General features: G+C 39.9%; 1 long non-coding RNA gene and 1 pseudogene across 2 annotated transcripts; both read right to left on the bottom strand.

Moving 5' to 3' along the window:
• Positions 1–15306, bottom strand: part of LOC107380658 (glutamate receptor ionotropic, kainate 4-like) — a 219097-nt pseudogene that overhangs the window by 16555 nt on the left and 187236 nt on the right.
• On the bottom strand, positions 6288–8055 carry LOC129159739 (uncharacterized). Of its 2 annotated transcripts, XR_008560926.2 has the most exons (5): positions 7559–8055; positions 7156–7266; positions 6624–6686; positions 6486–6551; positions 6288–6415 (listed from the first exon to the last, which is right to left on the bottom strand). It is a non-coding gene; the product is annotated as an uncharacterized lncRNA (long non-coding RNA). The 2 variants fall into 2 exon arrangements; XR_008560925.2 differs by having other exon boundaries at positions 6288–6551.

Below are 15306 nucleotides of genomic sequence, written 5' to 3'. Positions count from 1 at the left end.
TCACACACACACCACAGTGGAGTTCCTGCTTTATAGCCCTCTGGGTGTTTGAGATGTCGACACACAACTCCTCTCTCTTTTCTCAGCAGTCTCCTTATCATTAAACACGCTCTCCAGAGCAGCAGGACGGCAGCTGGGACGCCATCCTGCAGCCCTGTTTGTGTCTAACTCTTCCTATTAAATATGTCAGGTCATTAGAAGATAAGCTGAGTCACTGGTTGAGCTTTATAAAGCTACTGCAGAATAATAATATTAAACAGGAAGAAGATCTTTGGAAACTGCTGACAGATCTTGTGTTTGCATGTGCAAATTTATGTTCACACGCCTCAGTGGCTCAGAACCGAACGTCAAAAATCTGCCTGAGTGTCGACTTTTATCATCCGGGTTCTGAAGTTTTACCAATAAATATGTGAGTGGATAAGAAAGTAATCAGGAACCCGAGGGAATCTGGGAGGAAAGCGTTTAAAAGTAGATGATAACTCTTACAGGTGGGACTTGTTTCAGACGTTATAGGAACAAAAATAAATCAACTGGGGTTAAAAATGAGAAATTTCACACTTTAAGGAGCAGACAAAGACAGGCGTCAATGCAGGTGAAGCTCAGCTAAAACAAGCAATAACACAGGGGTCAAAGTTCAATGAAAGCTGAGGTTAACATGTTTAACTGAGGGAAAGTGAAATGAACCTTCAAGGCTGATAAACGTGGAACTCAAACTTTAACACACATAGAACACAAAACCTTTACATAATTAAAACCCAGTCTAAATAATTGAATCTCCCAGTAACAAAGACCAGTGTTTTCTCCTCCATGGATCCAGAGCCTGAAGGTGTGAAGATCTGAGATCTAAACGGTTCCTGCAACAAACTGAATCAGCGGCTCGGCAGCGTTCTGTCTTTTCCCCCGGAGCTGTTAGAGAATCTGAGGTGAGAAGATGACAGTCCGCTGGTGATGGAACAAAACGGCTCCGTAATTCAGACAGACACACACACACACACACACACACACACACACACACACACACACACACACACACACACACACACACACACACACACACACACACACACACACACACACACACACACACACACACACACACACACACACACCCCTACACCCCTACAGGCTGCAGGTAAGAAATTCTTATGGAGGCCTTCAGCTGAGGCTCGTCTGCCGCCAACAAGCAAAGATAACAGTGACACAGCAATCAGACGGTGATGAACGAGCTGCGATCGGAGCTGAAAATTGCTCCTTGGTGGCTTCTGAAGTTTGGTCCAGAGAATATAAATCCAGATGAAATCAGAGCTCTGTGAACTCCCAAATCTTTATTTACTCTCCTGATGTTGGGAAAATATCGTCTCATTTGTAATCAGATTAACAAAGGACACACACACACACGTACTGAGTGAAAGGAGTGATAGTAAGAGTCGTGTTGAAGAGTGTGTCCGTCACATTGATAGATGGAAGAGTTGTCTCCATGGACAGACCGTCTTCAGAGTGCCACAAACTAAAAACCATCAGTCACTACGTCCATCAGCTGGAAGAGACCGGCACAAACAATCAGAGTTTCATTTCCTCCCTCGTCTCTAACGGAGGACCAGAGTGACCTTCAGACGGAGCTGTGGACAGGTCACCAGGATGTGAGAAGAGGTGACAGCAGAGCTCAGTGAGACTGAAGATAGAAACAAAACCAACACAAGAGTCTCCTCAGGAGCAAACTGAGCGTTCAAGCAGCAGAATGCATTCATTAAACTAATTACCCACAATCCTGTGGTGCAGAAACACACTCAGCTTTAATGGAACTAAACACCTCCACCTCCTGGTGTCTCATCACATCTTATGTAAATCTTCTCATTTACAAATCAATCCTAAATGCTGTAAACATTTGGTCAGCTGGTTTTAATCAGGTTTCTTTCATGCACCGATTCCTAAAATCTGATCATTCTTCTGACACTTTAAAATCTTTAAAGGCACAGTCCGCAGGATGACGCCGTCAGGGTGAGGAGATTTTTAAATTGGCTGTTGCTCACTCCCCCGCCCTTCCTGAAAGAGCCGAAAGCCACGCCTCCCAATGTGCACGCGCAGGAAAAGCAGAGTCAACATCGGAGCATTGCTTCTTGTAATAGAGCTGAGCTAGTGTTAGCAATGGAGTTATCTGAGGTAAGAAAGTTGTATTTAACCAGCACATTAAACACTTACTGTTTACAAAAGGCATTTTATAAAGAATATCTATAAATATATTTATATTTTAAAATACCAGTAACAGTTGGCAATCTATATTGTAAATAAAATTAATCCTATCAAATTGTTAGCATTTTATTACAAGTAACTAGCTTATTTTTAATTGCTTTGCCATTCAAGATGGGATGAATATATCAAAGCATATAAATAATTTGTGTGGAAATCATGAATAAACACTGCATTCTGTGTAGTCCTCCTATAATCATGGTTGTTTTCATAGGGTTTCTGTTTATTGTTGGTTTAGCCCAAATTTTGACTAGATGTAAACCTGATCTGTGTCAAAATTGATTAATATGCAAGAGTACTTTTTATATTAGTATAATTTTTTTTATTCTAATACAATTTAGAGTTCAGTGATTGAGGAATCCTCAGAGGAAGAGTTTGAACCTCCTATTGCATCTTCAAGACGTGGTGCAAAAAGGAGATGCCCACCATCATCTCAAAGCCATGGTGCATCCAGAGGCCGTGGTGTGTCTAGTAGGGTTGTCACGGTATGAAAATTTAACCTCACGGTTATTGTGACCAAAATTATCACAGTTTTCGGTATTATCGCGGTATTTTTTAAACGGTGTTGCATATGTTCAGAAAGCATTGATAGTCCTGTTCTACACAAACTGAAATAGTTTTGAAAAGGTTTAACAGTGTTTATTAAACCTAAAATAACACAAAGCCTTAGCAAAAGTGCAACTTTTCACAAGTAAAGGAACAAATATCTTCTTTTTCTGGAACGTGTTACAGTAGTCAGTGCAGGTTTAAATTATACAAATCCAAACATTCGAAACATAAACAATATGTAAACAAATCAAAGAAACACCACTTGTTTTCTCATATACTTGTTTTCTTCATTATCAAAATGAAAATCTAAAACTCCAGTCCACACTTGACTTGAGCACTGTACAAGTCAACCTTAAAAAATATGTATTTAAAATAAATAGCCACTTTAAACAAATTACTAAAATAACTACTACACTATGTAATCAAATCCAAATGTTCAAGTATAAATGGCATTGAACAAGTAAACAAATCAATGACAAGGAACTAATTGTATATTTCTCTTCATCATCAACAAATAAGATGCTTCATCCAGCAACAGGGTGTCCGTGACACGGTTTAAATGCTGGCAGAGGACGCTGCGGCTGCAGGATATAGTGACTCGTTGCATTCTCCCTCAGCCAAAAGTCCTCGCGTCATGCATTTAAGCTAAAATGCTCATGTTGACTTACCTTGCACTGGCTGTGGAGACGTGGGTGATGGTCACGCAGATGTGCCATGAGATTCGAAGTGTTGCTGCCTTTTGCAGACACTTGTTTCCTGCACGTTCTGCAAACGGGATAGCCGTCTTCTATTAACTGTCCCTCAGCATTTTTCAGAAATCCAAAATATGCCTATACTTCCGATTTAGTCTTCTTTGAGGGCTGATGGATGTCCTGGGCGCTGCCGTCTCCTCCTTCGGCCATTATTTCAGCTTCAAAGTTTTGGTGCCGTTGCAAACTAAAAAGTGCGTGTGCGCGCCGCGGGAACTTCAGCTGAAGCGACGGTGGCTGGTAAGGGTCACCGCGCCAAAACCGCGGTCACGGTAAACCCACCGAGATAATATAGTTTTTTAAAAACTGGACGGTTATTTTTATTGTCAACTTTTTTACCGGGGTTTACCGCTATACCGGTTACCGTGACAACCCTAATACATATATATATATATATATATACACATATATATACATATATATATACATATACATATATATATATATATACATATACATATACATATATATACATATACATATATATATATATACATATATACTATATATATATATATATATATATATATATATATATATATATATATATATATATATATACATATATGTATATACATATATATATATATATATATATATATATATATATATATATATATATATGTATATGTATATGTATATGTATATGTATATATATATATGTATATATGTATATGTATATATATATATATATATATATATATATATATATATATATATATATATATATATATATATATATATATATATATATATCAGACGTCAAGCTAAACAGACAGGGTTAAAAAAATATGATCGACCTTTTTCCCCATCACTTTCATTTTTTAAATAGTAATTAATAAACATTCGATACCATTACGATTTCCTTTGATTTAATTTTAAATAAATATTTAGAGTGCCCAGGTAGAACATAAACAATGCAATTTAATGGTTTTCTTAAAGTAGGAACGTTTAACCTGTGCGGCCAGAGCGCTCTCCTTCCTTCTGCTCTGCGTAAACCTGAACTGATCACCTACTTGTGCGTAATCAAATGTCTATAGGGGAAAATATGGAAAAGCCATGAGGTTCACTTTTGCCTCAGACCGACTTATTGCTGTTTTATGGTGTGGCTGAATCTGCGATCCGCTGCCACGCGGACTGGAATAACAAATGCTGCAGTAACAGGAGCTGTAGTCAGGTTCGGAGTCACTGGCTGGAGCGGACCCGACTTTAATACGTCCCCCCCCAAAATAGAAGCTAATATCTTAATTTGACCTGGAATGAAAAATGTTATAAAACCTCTTAAAAGTTTTTATCACAGAGGAGGCAGCGCTCATTTCTGGGGCGCCGGAGTTTGCGCAGCGCGCGCTCTTACCCCCAAATTCCACTACCTCCGCTCCGGTCCGCCCCCGCCCTCCGCAGCCGCTCGCTTCCGAACTCAATTTTTACTGGTACCCGCTCTACAACGGCTCCGCTCCGGTGCGGAGACCTGAGGTGGGCAAACAAGCATGCGCGGGATTTTCGAGATCTTGCGATACAGTCCGAGCAATAAACGCGGAAGTTAGATCCAAACACCCGTTGTGTGGGAGAAGCATCGGCATGAACTGTTTAATCTGCCTATCATTTGTGTAGAGAGATCAGCAGTGTTTGGATCAACAAAGTGTGACTACTTTGATAGTAGAAACTGTATTTATGGCTTACTTTTGTGCATTTAAACTTCAGCCACCATTGATAATTGTTAAAAGTTGTTAAACCTGTACATATGAAACAAAAAACGCCTTTTGTTTATCGATTTATTGTGAAAAATGGAAAGTGTGCTTGCTCCTTTTCCTGTTGGACGGTTGTGATTTCTGTCCATTTACTGCGGAGGTGCTCCGGCGTCCGGCGAAAATAGGATCGATTCTATTTTTGGCGGAACAGAGGGCGGCGCACGGCGCCGCACTGCCGGAGCACGGCCGCAGTAATGGAATTGCTCTGATTGACTACAACGGGACCGATTTTGCTCCGGCGTTCGTGTCGGAGCGGAGGTAGTGGAATTTGGGGGTTATTGAATCTGCGTGTGTGTGTGCGCGCGCACGGCACAGCTCCATGAGCCGCTCCAGTCACCGCGCCTCGTTATTTGGCGCTATTTAAACCAATGTTGTAAAATGACTTCTGCCCAGCCCAGATGTGCTCACTTGTGCACCCGTGAGCCGTGGTTCCGCTGGCACGCGTCTGACCTCTGACAGACGCACTCTGAACTTCAGATCTCCGGCACGCTGTCAATAGCCTGAATGGGAAACATTTCTTATTTATTTAGTTACATCCACAATGTTCTGTGTGTGAGGTTTACAATGTCAGAACACCTGCATGAGACAGGGTGTTCATTACAATCTGCCAGAATGACTCACCACCTTCAGATTTCTCCAACATCGTTAAAAATGATCAAATACGGAACATATCGGCGTGCGCAGGCCAGAGTGCTGAAGCTCGGCACATTGTTATTATGAAGCTAGGGCACATGTGGAGGACACACACACGTGCGCGCAAAAATATACTTGTTTTCAATTATATTTATTGTGCCCACTTACGTTTTCTTAGGCCCGCCCACAAACGAGTTTCTGGCTACGCTAATGGTGACATATGACAGACTTCTCTGAGCTCCGCAGCCATTACACTTTTCACCTCGCGCACCCCCTAGCGGCAGCTTGCGCACCCCCGGGGGTGCGCGCACCACACTTTGGGAATCCCTGTGTTAAACGAAAGGAATTACCTTATGTGTATATAAAGTGTGTAGTCCTCATCACCGCTGTCATCAGTACCGCTGTCCATCTCGATGGTTTCGTCCTCCTCTGAAGACGAATCAACTTCTGGTTCTCTGTTTGGTGACCATGTGTCATCTGATGACTATCCTGAATATACACAATATAAAGTTTTTAGTATGGAAAATTAGACACATTTTATTAACATCTGAATACTTACACAGAGTTTTGAATATTGTTGAACTCTTCCTCGTCAATGTTTGCTTCAATTCCCACACAAGATAACCTAAAAAAGTAATTATTGTTTACTTTTCCTGACAAATGTGACAGCCGTATACAGATACAACCTTGTACTTACATTTGTGAAGATCCTTCTTTTTTAGTTTCACCTTGTTCCATCACCTCCTCCAAATTATCATCCCTATGAAAATAAAATACAAGCACACGAATATGATTAGAATCAATACATATTTTGTCATTTTGAAGGTAATAGACCTCGTCTATTAGCCGTCATCATCACCCTCTCCTTATTTTTCTCACTCTACTTATTACGAATTTCTCTGTATCCGCTGAATTCCTTCTTTACAAATAATTTCCTGTCTCTCTCTTTACATTTTAAAAACACAATTGTGTTATTTTTTTCTCATAAACTTTGAAATAAAAATATAATTTTTTTAAATATGTTTAATTTTGTTGTTGTGAAGTGTCTCAAGAGTTTTATCTTGAGAGGCGCTATATAAAATGTAGTTTTACTATTTATTTCTATACATTTTTTTATAGTCATTCATTACCCCCTTTCTAGAATTTTTTTCAAAATAATCCACCACTAACTTAAAACAAACAGAGGCAAAATTATAATATTCCTGGTAGGTTTTTACGCAGCTATTTACCTTTCAGATGATTCTCCATGAATGCCAGACAAAGCTGGCACTGGTGTTGGAGAAATACACAGTTGGCGTTTCAATGGTGTAGATGTCGATGCTTCATATTTGGACTGATGACTGTAAAAAACAAAGCTTAAAACAATATACTGATGTGGCCTATAGTTAAACGCCACACTAATCATTAGCTCCCATTTAAACAAAAAACTAAAATCCCCTTTCGTTACTCAAACTTCTTCCAAATATAGCATAAATAGTTTGACTAGCATCGATTCATGTCGACTTAGCATTCAAGCTAATGCTACATTAGCCAGGCATTAGGACACCAAGCATACAAAGCTTGTTTGCTCTATTACTTCTTTCAGTGAAAGAAAGATAAGTAAATTTATCCGAAAAACAATAAATAACTTACCTGTCTAAAAGATACTTTGCCAACTCTTCATCCGTTTTCAGGCCGTGTAGATCACGAAAATCTCTCCATCGTGTGTAAAACAATCTCCAATGTAAATTCTACTCGACTGTCTTAAACGTCTTACAGCCACTTTTGAAGAAGGGCTTTTAAACTTTTTAAATGTTTTTTGAGATGTGGAAGGCAGTAGAGGAATCGGTAATTTGGGGTTTTGTTGCTCCATGTTTCTGCAGTAAGCCGAGTGAGGCGCGTGACACTGTTGTGCACGCTGAGACCTGCTCGTGCTCGATGATTGACAGCTGCCCCTGGTGGAAACGCAGCGCTATTGGTCAACGCCTTAGGCTTGCAGAAATATTGGCTGAGCTCTACAGGGCAGGGGAGGGACTTAGGAGAAAATTGAAATATTAAAGATTATTTACTTTTTTTAATAAAATTGGGTCAGATGGTCAAAATCAAACATTTTTAAAGTTATTCTACATTTAAATGTTGCAGACTGTGCCTTTAATAACTGTTTTCATCTTGAAGGATTCATGTGACTTTTAATGGTTACAACTTAAAATCTGTTCCTGCAGACATAAACATAAACACGTCAAATGCTCCAGTAAAAAATGTTTTTCAGATTAAAACCTTTCCTAAAAGATTTATAAAGAATATTTGTTTTTGTTATTTCCCACCTTTTGTATTAAAATCCATCCCACTGGTGAATTCATGGTTATGAGTCATGTGGCTACAGAGACACAATAAGTGCAGCTTTTCTTCTCTTATTGTGAAAGTTTTCATGCTGTAATTTCATTTATGTGCCTGAAGCAGAATGTAAGTGTTGAAGACAGGAGCTGATTTATGAGAGGACACAGAAGACAGCCCAAAGATGAACAAAGATTCAAATATAAACCTTTTTATTCAGCTTATCTTCACTTTAGATTTAATTTATTAAAATGATTTTAGACATGAGATCATCCTGATAACTGGGTTACTACTAAAACTTACTGATATAAAAACCATTGAAATTATTCAGATTTAAAAAAGATTATTGGGTATTTAAAATAAAAGTTGCTGAATTTATTGTGATATAAAGTTTGGATTTTATTTAAATTAATTTGCATTTGTCTTCTCACTGCAAGGACATCGTCAGTTTTATCTCCAAGGTTGTCAAACGTTATCGTATGAAACACATTTACTCCATTTGAATAATTTATGATGAGTTAAGGAGAAACTGTTGCATTTATTTAGGACTTGACATAAAGTTTGATTTGTTTTGAGTCATCAGAGTCAGAGAAAACAATCAGGGTGATTTAACTGAAGTCGACCAGACATGATTCAGTGACTCAGGTTTTATTAAACTTAAACTAAACCATCAAAGAAGCCATTTAAACTCTCCCAACACTGAGGATGAACCACGATGTGAGAAAACATCAAACACACACACACAAAAAAGGTGGAGACAGATTCTAAAATGAAAGATTTCCTTTGAGAGTTTTTGATCAAAAATATCCTGCCTTCCATTTCCTCTGCTGCACTTGTTGTGCAATAACAGCACCTTGCTCCCACAAACAGACTCCGGCTACCAAACCCTCCCCAAACACATTTCACACACTCTGCTACTGATTGCCTCAAGAGACAGAGAGGGAGAAAATGTGAGCTCACGTCAGCTCGACCAAAGAGGGGACCGGTGAAATCTGCTGCTCAGCAATCAGTGAACACAATCAGCTTCCTGAGCCTGTGGAGGTGGTGGGAGTCTGGGAGTCTTTAGCTCGGCTGGACTCAGCAGGTGTCTGAGCGGGGGGGGGAGGGACGGAGAGGCTAATGGGATGAAGTGGTGGCACCACGACTCCACTGAAGATGAGCGGGTGAAGAGACAGAGTGATGAGGAGGCTGAGAGAGGAAGAGGAAGATGTTTTCTAGTAAAACTGAATGAATGGAATCAATAAACAACAAAACACAAATCAGATGAGAAAATTAAAACATACATTTAAAACTAATCCAAAAGAATGAAGTCTAAAATTCCTCTAATAAAATTGGAGCAACAATCAGGGAGCAGCAGTCTAACATAAGAAGCAATCTACTTTAATTTAACGTTCATTTTATTTCAATCACACTCAGTAATAATTGCATAAATGTGTTATGAAGGATGTGTCAGTGATCACACTGGTTTTGTTAAAGCAACAACATCAAACCTTTCTTTAAAATCCTCCTAAAACATCCTGAGAGTTAATCTGACTCCTGCTTTTATCATAAAGAAAGGAAGCTGCACATTTCCACACAACAAACCTCCGACTGCGTCAACGCCGACGTGTCTCTGACACCAGCAGCTGATGCTGAAGGGGAGGAGGGTGGAGGTGAGTTTGTTCCAGCTTCATTATAGTGATTCTTCATTAGGCTGAACCAGAGCCTCTGATGACGCCTGCAGACGTGAACATCACTGAGTGCATTTTCTCATGGAAATGTTTTGTTTGTATCAACCAGCTTTAATCTCTTGCACACTCATTCGGACTGTTGGGGTAAAATAATGCCCATCGCGCATACGTGCAACTTCAGCATGACGTCTTTTCACCTTTGCAGTCGCTCAGGACGAGTCGAAAACAGAAGTGGCCTGTTGCAGACACCATTTATTAATGCTCAACCTATTTAATCTGATTAAATGCTTGGTGCATGTTTACTCACGGCATGATCGGATCCTTTCAGTTAGTGTCTATGTAAACAGAGATTTTGGATTTGGGATCAACAGATTTGAATTGGACAGGGGAGATTTAGTGCATGTAAATGTAGCTATAGAGATGTGTAGAAACAATTTTAGAGGGAAAGCTGGTGAGATGATATAAAAGCTTAAGTTAAATATCTAGAAACTGATCAAATGTTGATTTTATTCCAAAAATAAACATTTTTAACGCTGGGTGAGACTTTAAATGGTCTTTTTCAACAAATCGACTGAGTCAAATTTGACCTGCTGAGGGTTTCTGAGACAAGATGCTTCAAGACTGAAAGAGATCACTCTGCAGCAATTTGTATATAAAAAAATAGAAAATTAATTTCATTATTCTATTGCAGTGTTAATAAATTGGTATTTTCAAAAGAGTATTGTAGCGTGTTGAATTGTCCATTTCTGACCTAAAGGCCCTGCTCTATTTGCTCTGCCCAAGCAGAAACACAAGTTTCTGACACAAGCCTAATCTACAAGATATGGCCCAAGGCCACTCATGCTCTATGCTCTTATCTAAACTGTTGCTTCCTCAGACAGCACAAGAAAGAAGAAAGAAGACAGAACTCTTCTTATTAAATAACGTCTGTTAGTCCAAATAATCATGTGAAGCTAATGTTCAATCAATCTGTGAGATGAGAATATTAATTACTTGATATTATAATCCTATGATAGTATTTTAATAAGTAGTATAACTTTAAATATTTACACTAGACTGACCACATGTAATGTTAAAAATCACATGACACATTCCTTTGTCTGATCAATCAGAATCGTCCAATCTGACGCGAGGCGTGGTTTTGTTGGTGTTTGGTAAATCCCCTTTTGTTGTCAAAGTCTGATTCGACCATGAATCAAAACATCCAAATTATAAAACTATGCCCCACGTCATCTTAACTTGAGTTCAAAGCATTCTAGAGAAGTTGTCGGAGTGGCCAATCTGTAACTTTCCTCTTAAAGCCGAAAGAACCTAACGACAAGCTGGATTGAATCTGTTGCATGTTCCACCTGCTGCAACGGTTCCTTCAGAATAAAAGCTGAACCATCACGACCCCCTTCAGGGTCTCGCTGATGCCAATAAACTGTCGTGACCTGGGAGTAACTCAAGACTGGAAGGGTCGGCAACCGCCGCATATCTACAGGCGTCGGTTCCAAGAGGGTCCAAGCTGGACCGCTGACGTTCCGGATCCAAACAGGGACTTCCACTGGGGTACGTAGACCGACAGATGGTGTCTCAATGTGTGTTGTAATCTCCAAACCAAGCTTAGAGCGAAACACCATCTCACTCCCATCAGAACTAATCGTTTCTCCGGATTTGCTGGTTCTGAACATATTTCACGCATACACCATTCTCAGTCTTTCTTCACCTTAGTTCATCATTCATCACATAGTGTTTAAAATTAGTCTTGTTTAATTTGTTTAGAAATAAATCTTTTAACTTTTTAAACCTGACTCTCTCTTTCTTGGAGTTGATATGAAGTGTTGCTCAATCCCTGCAATAAAAAGATCCGATCTTCTGGTTACATTTATTCAAAGATCCATTAAGGTGATATTTCATATTTTATGATGTTTCACATTCTATGGCTTCTAATTAAATGTAAGAACATCTTCTCTACAGTATCAAAAAATGATTACGGTGCAGAGCATCTAAAGAATCTGGGGAACCACACCAGACTCTAGACAGGTGATTTACAGAATCTGGTCTCCTGAGAAACAGGAAGGAATGAAGGAAAATCAGGTTAATAAGAAAGAAACGAGATGCAGCAGAAAAAGATGAGAGAAGAAGAAAGATGAAGGGGAATGCCAGGGACTTACTGAGTAGGTGTGGCGAGGCTGCAAATAGAAAGAAAATCAATGGCAGACTGAGAAGAGCAGCGAGTTGAGGGAGGCAGAACATGAGGTGGAGAGAACAGAAGCAGCAGCTGGCAGAGGAGTGATGGGTCAGGTGGAGGCAAAATAGGAGAGAGAGAGAGAGAGAGAGAGAGAGAGAGAGAGAGAGAGAGAGAGAGAGAGAGAGAGAGAGAGAGAGAGAGAGAGAGAGAGAGAGAGAGAGAGAGAGAGAGAGAGAGAGAGAGAGAGAGAGAGAGAGAGAGAGAGAGGACGTGGAAACAACGTTCCCTGTGAGGGATTACCTGGGTTCATTCAGCTTCTGAAATTACAGCAGGAGGAAAAGATTAGAGCGGCGGATCACTGAAGCGTTAGGATTGGCTGATTTCTCTGTCAGAAAAAAGTTGTGCCCAATCGGGAGTAGCGAGCCCGCTATGACAGACACATCCATCACACATGAGAGAAGAAAGGGCCACCATCATGGAGCATAATGTCACGCAGCCCACTTATACTGAAGCTGAGGCGTTCAGGTGTCACCAGAACACAAATTAGTTTGAGTCGAGGCAGAAATGAACAACTTTCTGCTCACATGATGCAGCTGAAAATCCTCCAGAGTTCCTCCTCTAACATTTTACCATTTCAGTCGTGATGTTCAGTAGATTTAGTTTTTAATCATCAGTGAGTTATAACCAAACAGCAAATGAACGGAGGAAATTTAATTATGAGTTATTTCAAGAGCTTCCTCTTTGACTGTGTGAGAAACTATTGTAACGTCCAGCAATGGTCAGTTTTTAGGTACAACTTGACCATCCAACATCTGGTCAAAAAGGAGACACAAGACAGCATGTGTCCCCTTTAAATTGGCCTGCCTTCATCCCATCAGCTGGAGCTCAGTCTCTGCAGCTCTGAGCACAGATAACGAAATGTCAACAATAACATTCTCTCCTCAAGGTCCAATCTTTCAGGTCTCCATGCCTCCATATAAGGAACACCCGCAGCCCGGATTAGTTGCTACATCAAAGAATGATTTCCTAAATCAGATATGAACTTCTACAACTTATAAGCTAGATAATCATTAAATAAACGTTTGTTTATTGCTACTTATAATGATTATAATATAATGAAATGCTTCATTATTCTGTGCTCAATGACTGAAGTGTGAAATGAATGTTATGATTATGATTACAGTGATTGAAATATGTCTCAGCATGTTTATATGTCAAGGTCATAACCATTTGCACTCACACAAAGACAAAGTAAGGTTGAGTTAAACTCTGACACATAAATCTTTTACCCCGTTCAGAGCCTCCGTATCAAAGAAGGTGTGTTTCTGAGTTGTCATGGTAATATTTGTCAAACGTGTGTGTGCGGGGTGGGGGTGGGGGGGCACATGTTCTGCTGCTGTGTCTCACCAGTATCAGCTGATGGAGGGCTCTAGCTTCGTTGCGCCGTTCGTGTCAGTGGACACGGTAGGGTCGGGGAGGGGGCGGGGTGGGGTATGACGCTTAGCCTGGCGGGTGGCCAAGCAAAGCCTGGCGGGCCGCCAGGCTTATAAAGCGCTGGGGGAAACCCTGATGCAAGTGTCTCTGTATCCCACTTTCAGCTCTGAATTACACTTTGCTGAGTTGATTTCCTATTGAAAGAGCGTTGAGATGCAACTTACCTAGAAATAGCATGAACTTGACCAGATATGCTGCTGAAGTCTTGAAGCACCAGCGTTTCTGCTCCCTGAAACCTGCAGAGGTGAACTCATGAACTGCTGAGCTTCAGTTAGAATATAATGAAACTATTAATCAGTAGGTAGGAGACCAAGGTCACATGTTCCAATGGGAAGACCCAAACCCTAACATAATCAGCATCATTCATCAAACATGAAGGTTGACCTCTTCACTGAGAACTCAGAGATCTGAGGATGGTCCTGATGAACCACAGAGGGTTATATGCCCATAGTGTTCTTCATCTCTTTGATGAGACATCAACCAGAACAACAACTAGAGCTAAACATGACCTTAAGGTCAACTAAAGTTTAACTTGTTATCACAAACCTAACGTGAACCTAATTCATACATTCTTGTTTTCATCTTGTTTCACACAATTATGCTGAAAACGCATCTAGTCGTGTTGACCTTCTGCAGACGAACATAGAGTGGTCAGGTCAGGTCTAGTTTGTGGTTTGGTCTAATCTAATTTCCTGTCACCGAGATGCAGAGTTAATAGTGTTAGAACAGAAACATCACCTGACTTAAACATTTGTTTCAACCATTTTCTTTCCTTCTATGAGGTTTATCACTCATCCTGCTGTGAGAGGATGCTTTTGTCAGGAATTATCAAAGCCACTGTGCTTGAGTTCTGTGTGTAACAGTATTTAGGTTTCAATCAGAGCAACAATTACAGACTTATGGGAACTTTATCTAGTAACAGCTGGATTTATCTGTCAGGATCTTTATTTATAATTTAGCAAACAGCTTAGAGAAAGTGATCATTATAAACAGAACACCTGGATTCAACATGCAAAGAACAAATCTAGAATGTAGAACCTAGGACAGCAAAGCTGAATTGCTGTAATAAAACCTGTTCAGCCTCAGACATTACACATAAAAACCCAGGAGCAGAGATGTGAAGTGTTGGTTTAGTGCAGTAATTTAGATTATTTATTACAAACTCAAGTGGATGTGCATCCTACTGTGTGTGTTTGTGTGTGTGTGTGTGTGTGTGTGTGTGTGTGTGTGTGTGTGTGTGTGCGTGTGTGTGTGTGTGTGTGTGCTTGTGTGTGCTTGTGTGTGGTATGTGTGTGTGTGTGTGAGAGAGAGAGAGGGCAGAGATCACACCCTGGAGTGTTCAGAGTGTCCGTAAGTGTCCTGCTGCTGAAGTCAGCAGGTCGCAGAGCCGCCTGACAGAACAATAACTGATGAGTAGCATTTATCTAAACTATTATCAGTTAAAACACACAAATGTTCAGATTAGTCAGTTTCAGCTTGTTCTCTTCGCCTCAAAGACGTTGCAATAAAGAAGGGGCCTGATATCACCAACTGGGTAAATGTGTAGATTTTTCTGCAGCTATGTAATAATTAACTGTAGTGAAAACACATGTTGAACTGTTAAATTGATGGTTTCATGATTGCGGCACTCAAAAAAATTAGGATATGGTACCAATGTTCATTTATGTCATTAACTTACTTACACTGAGACCATCTAAAGGCTCAAGAACACTTTGCAGATATTTTAAATT

This window comes from Nothobranchius furzeri, chromosome 13 (genome assembly GCF_043380555.1).
Source record: "Nothobranchius furzeri strain GRZ-AD chromosome 13, NfurGRZ-RIMD1, whole genome shotgun sequence".
Lineage (NCBI taxonomy): Eukaryota > Metazoa > Chordata > Actinopteri > Cyprinodontiformes > Nothobranchiidae > Nothobranchius > Nothobranchius furzeri.
The sequence above is the reverse complement of the archived record's forward strand: the minus strand, read 5'-3'. Positions and strand labels throughout refer to the sequence as shown.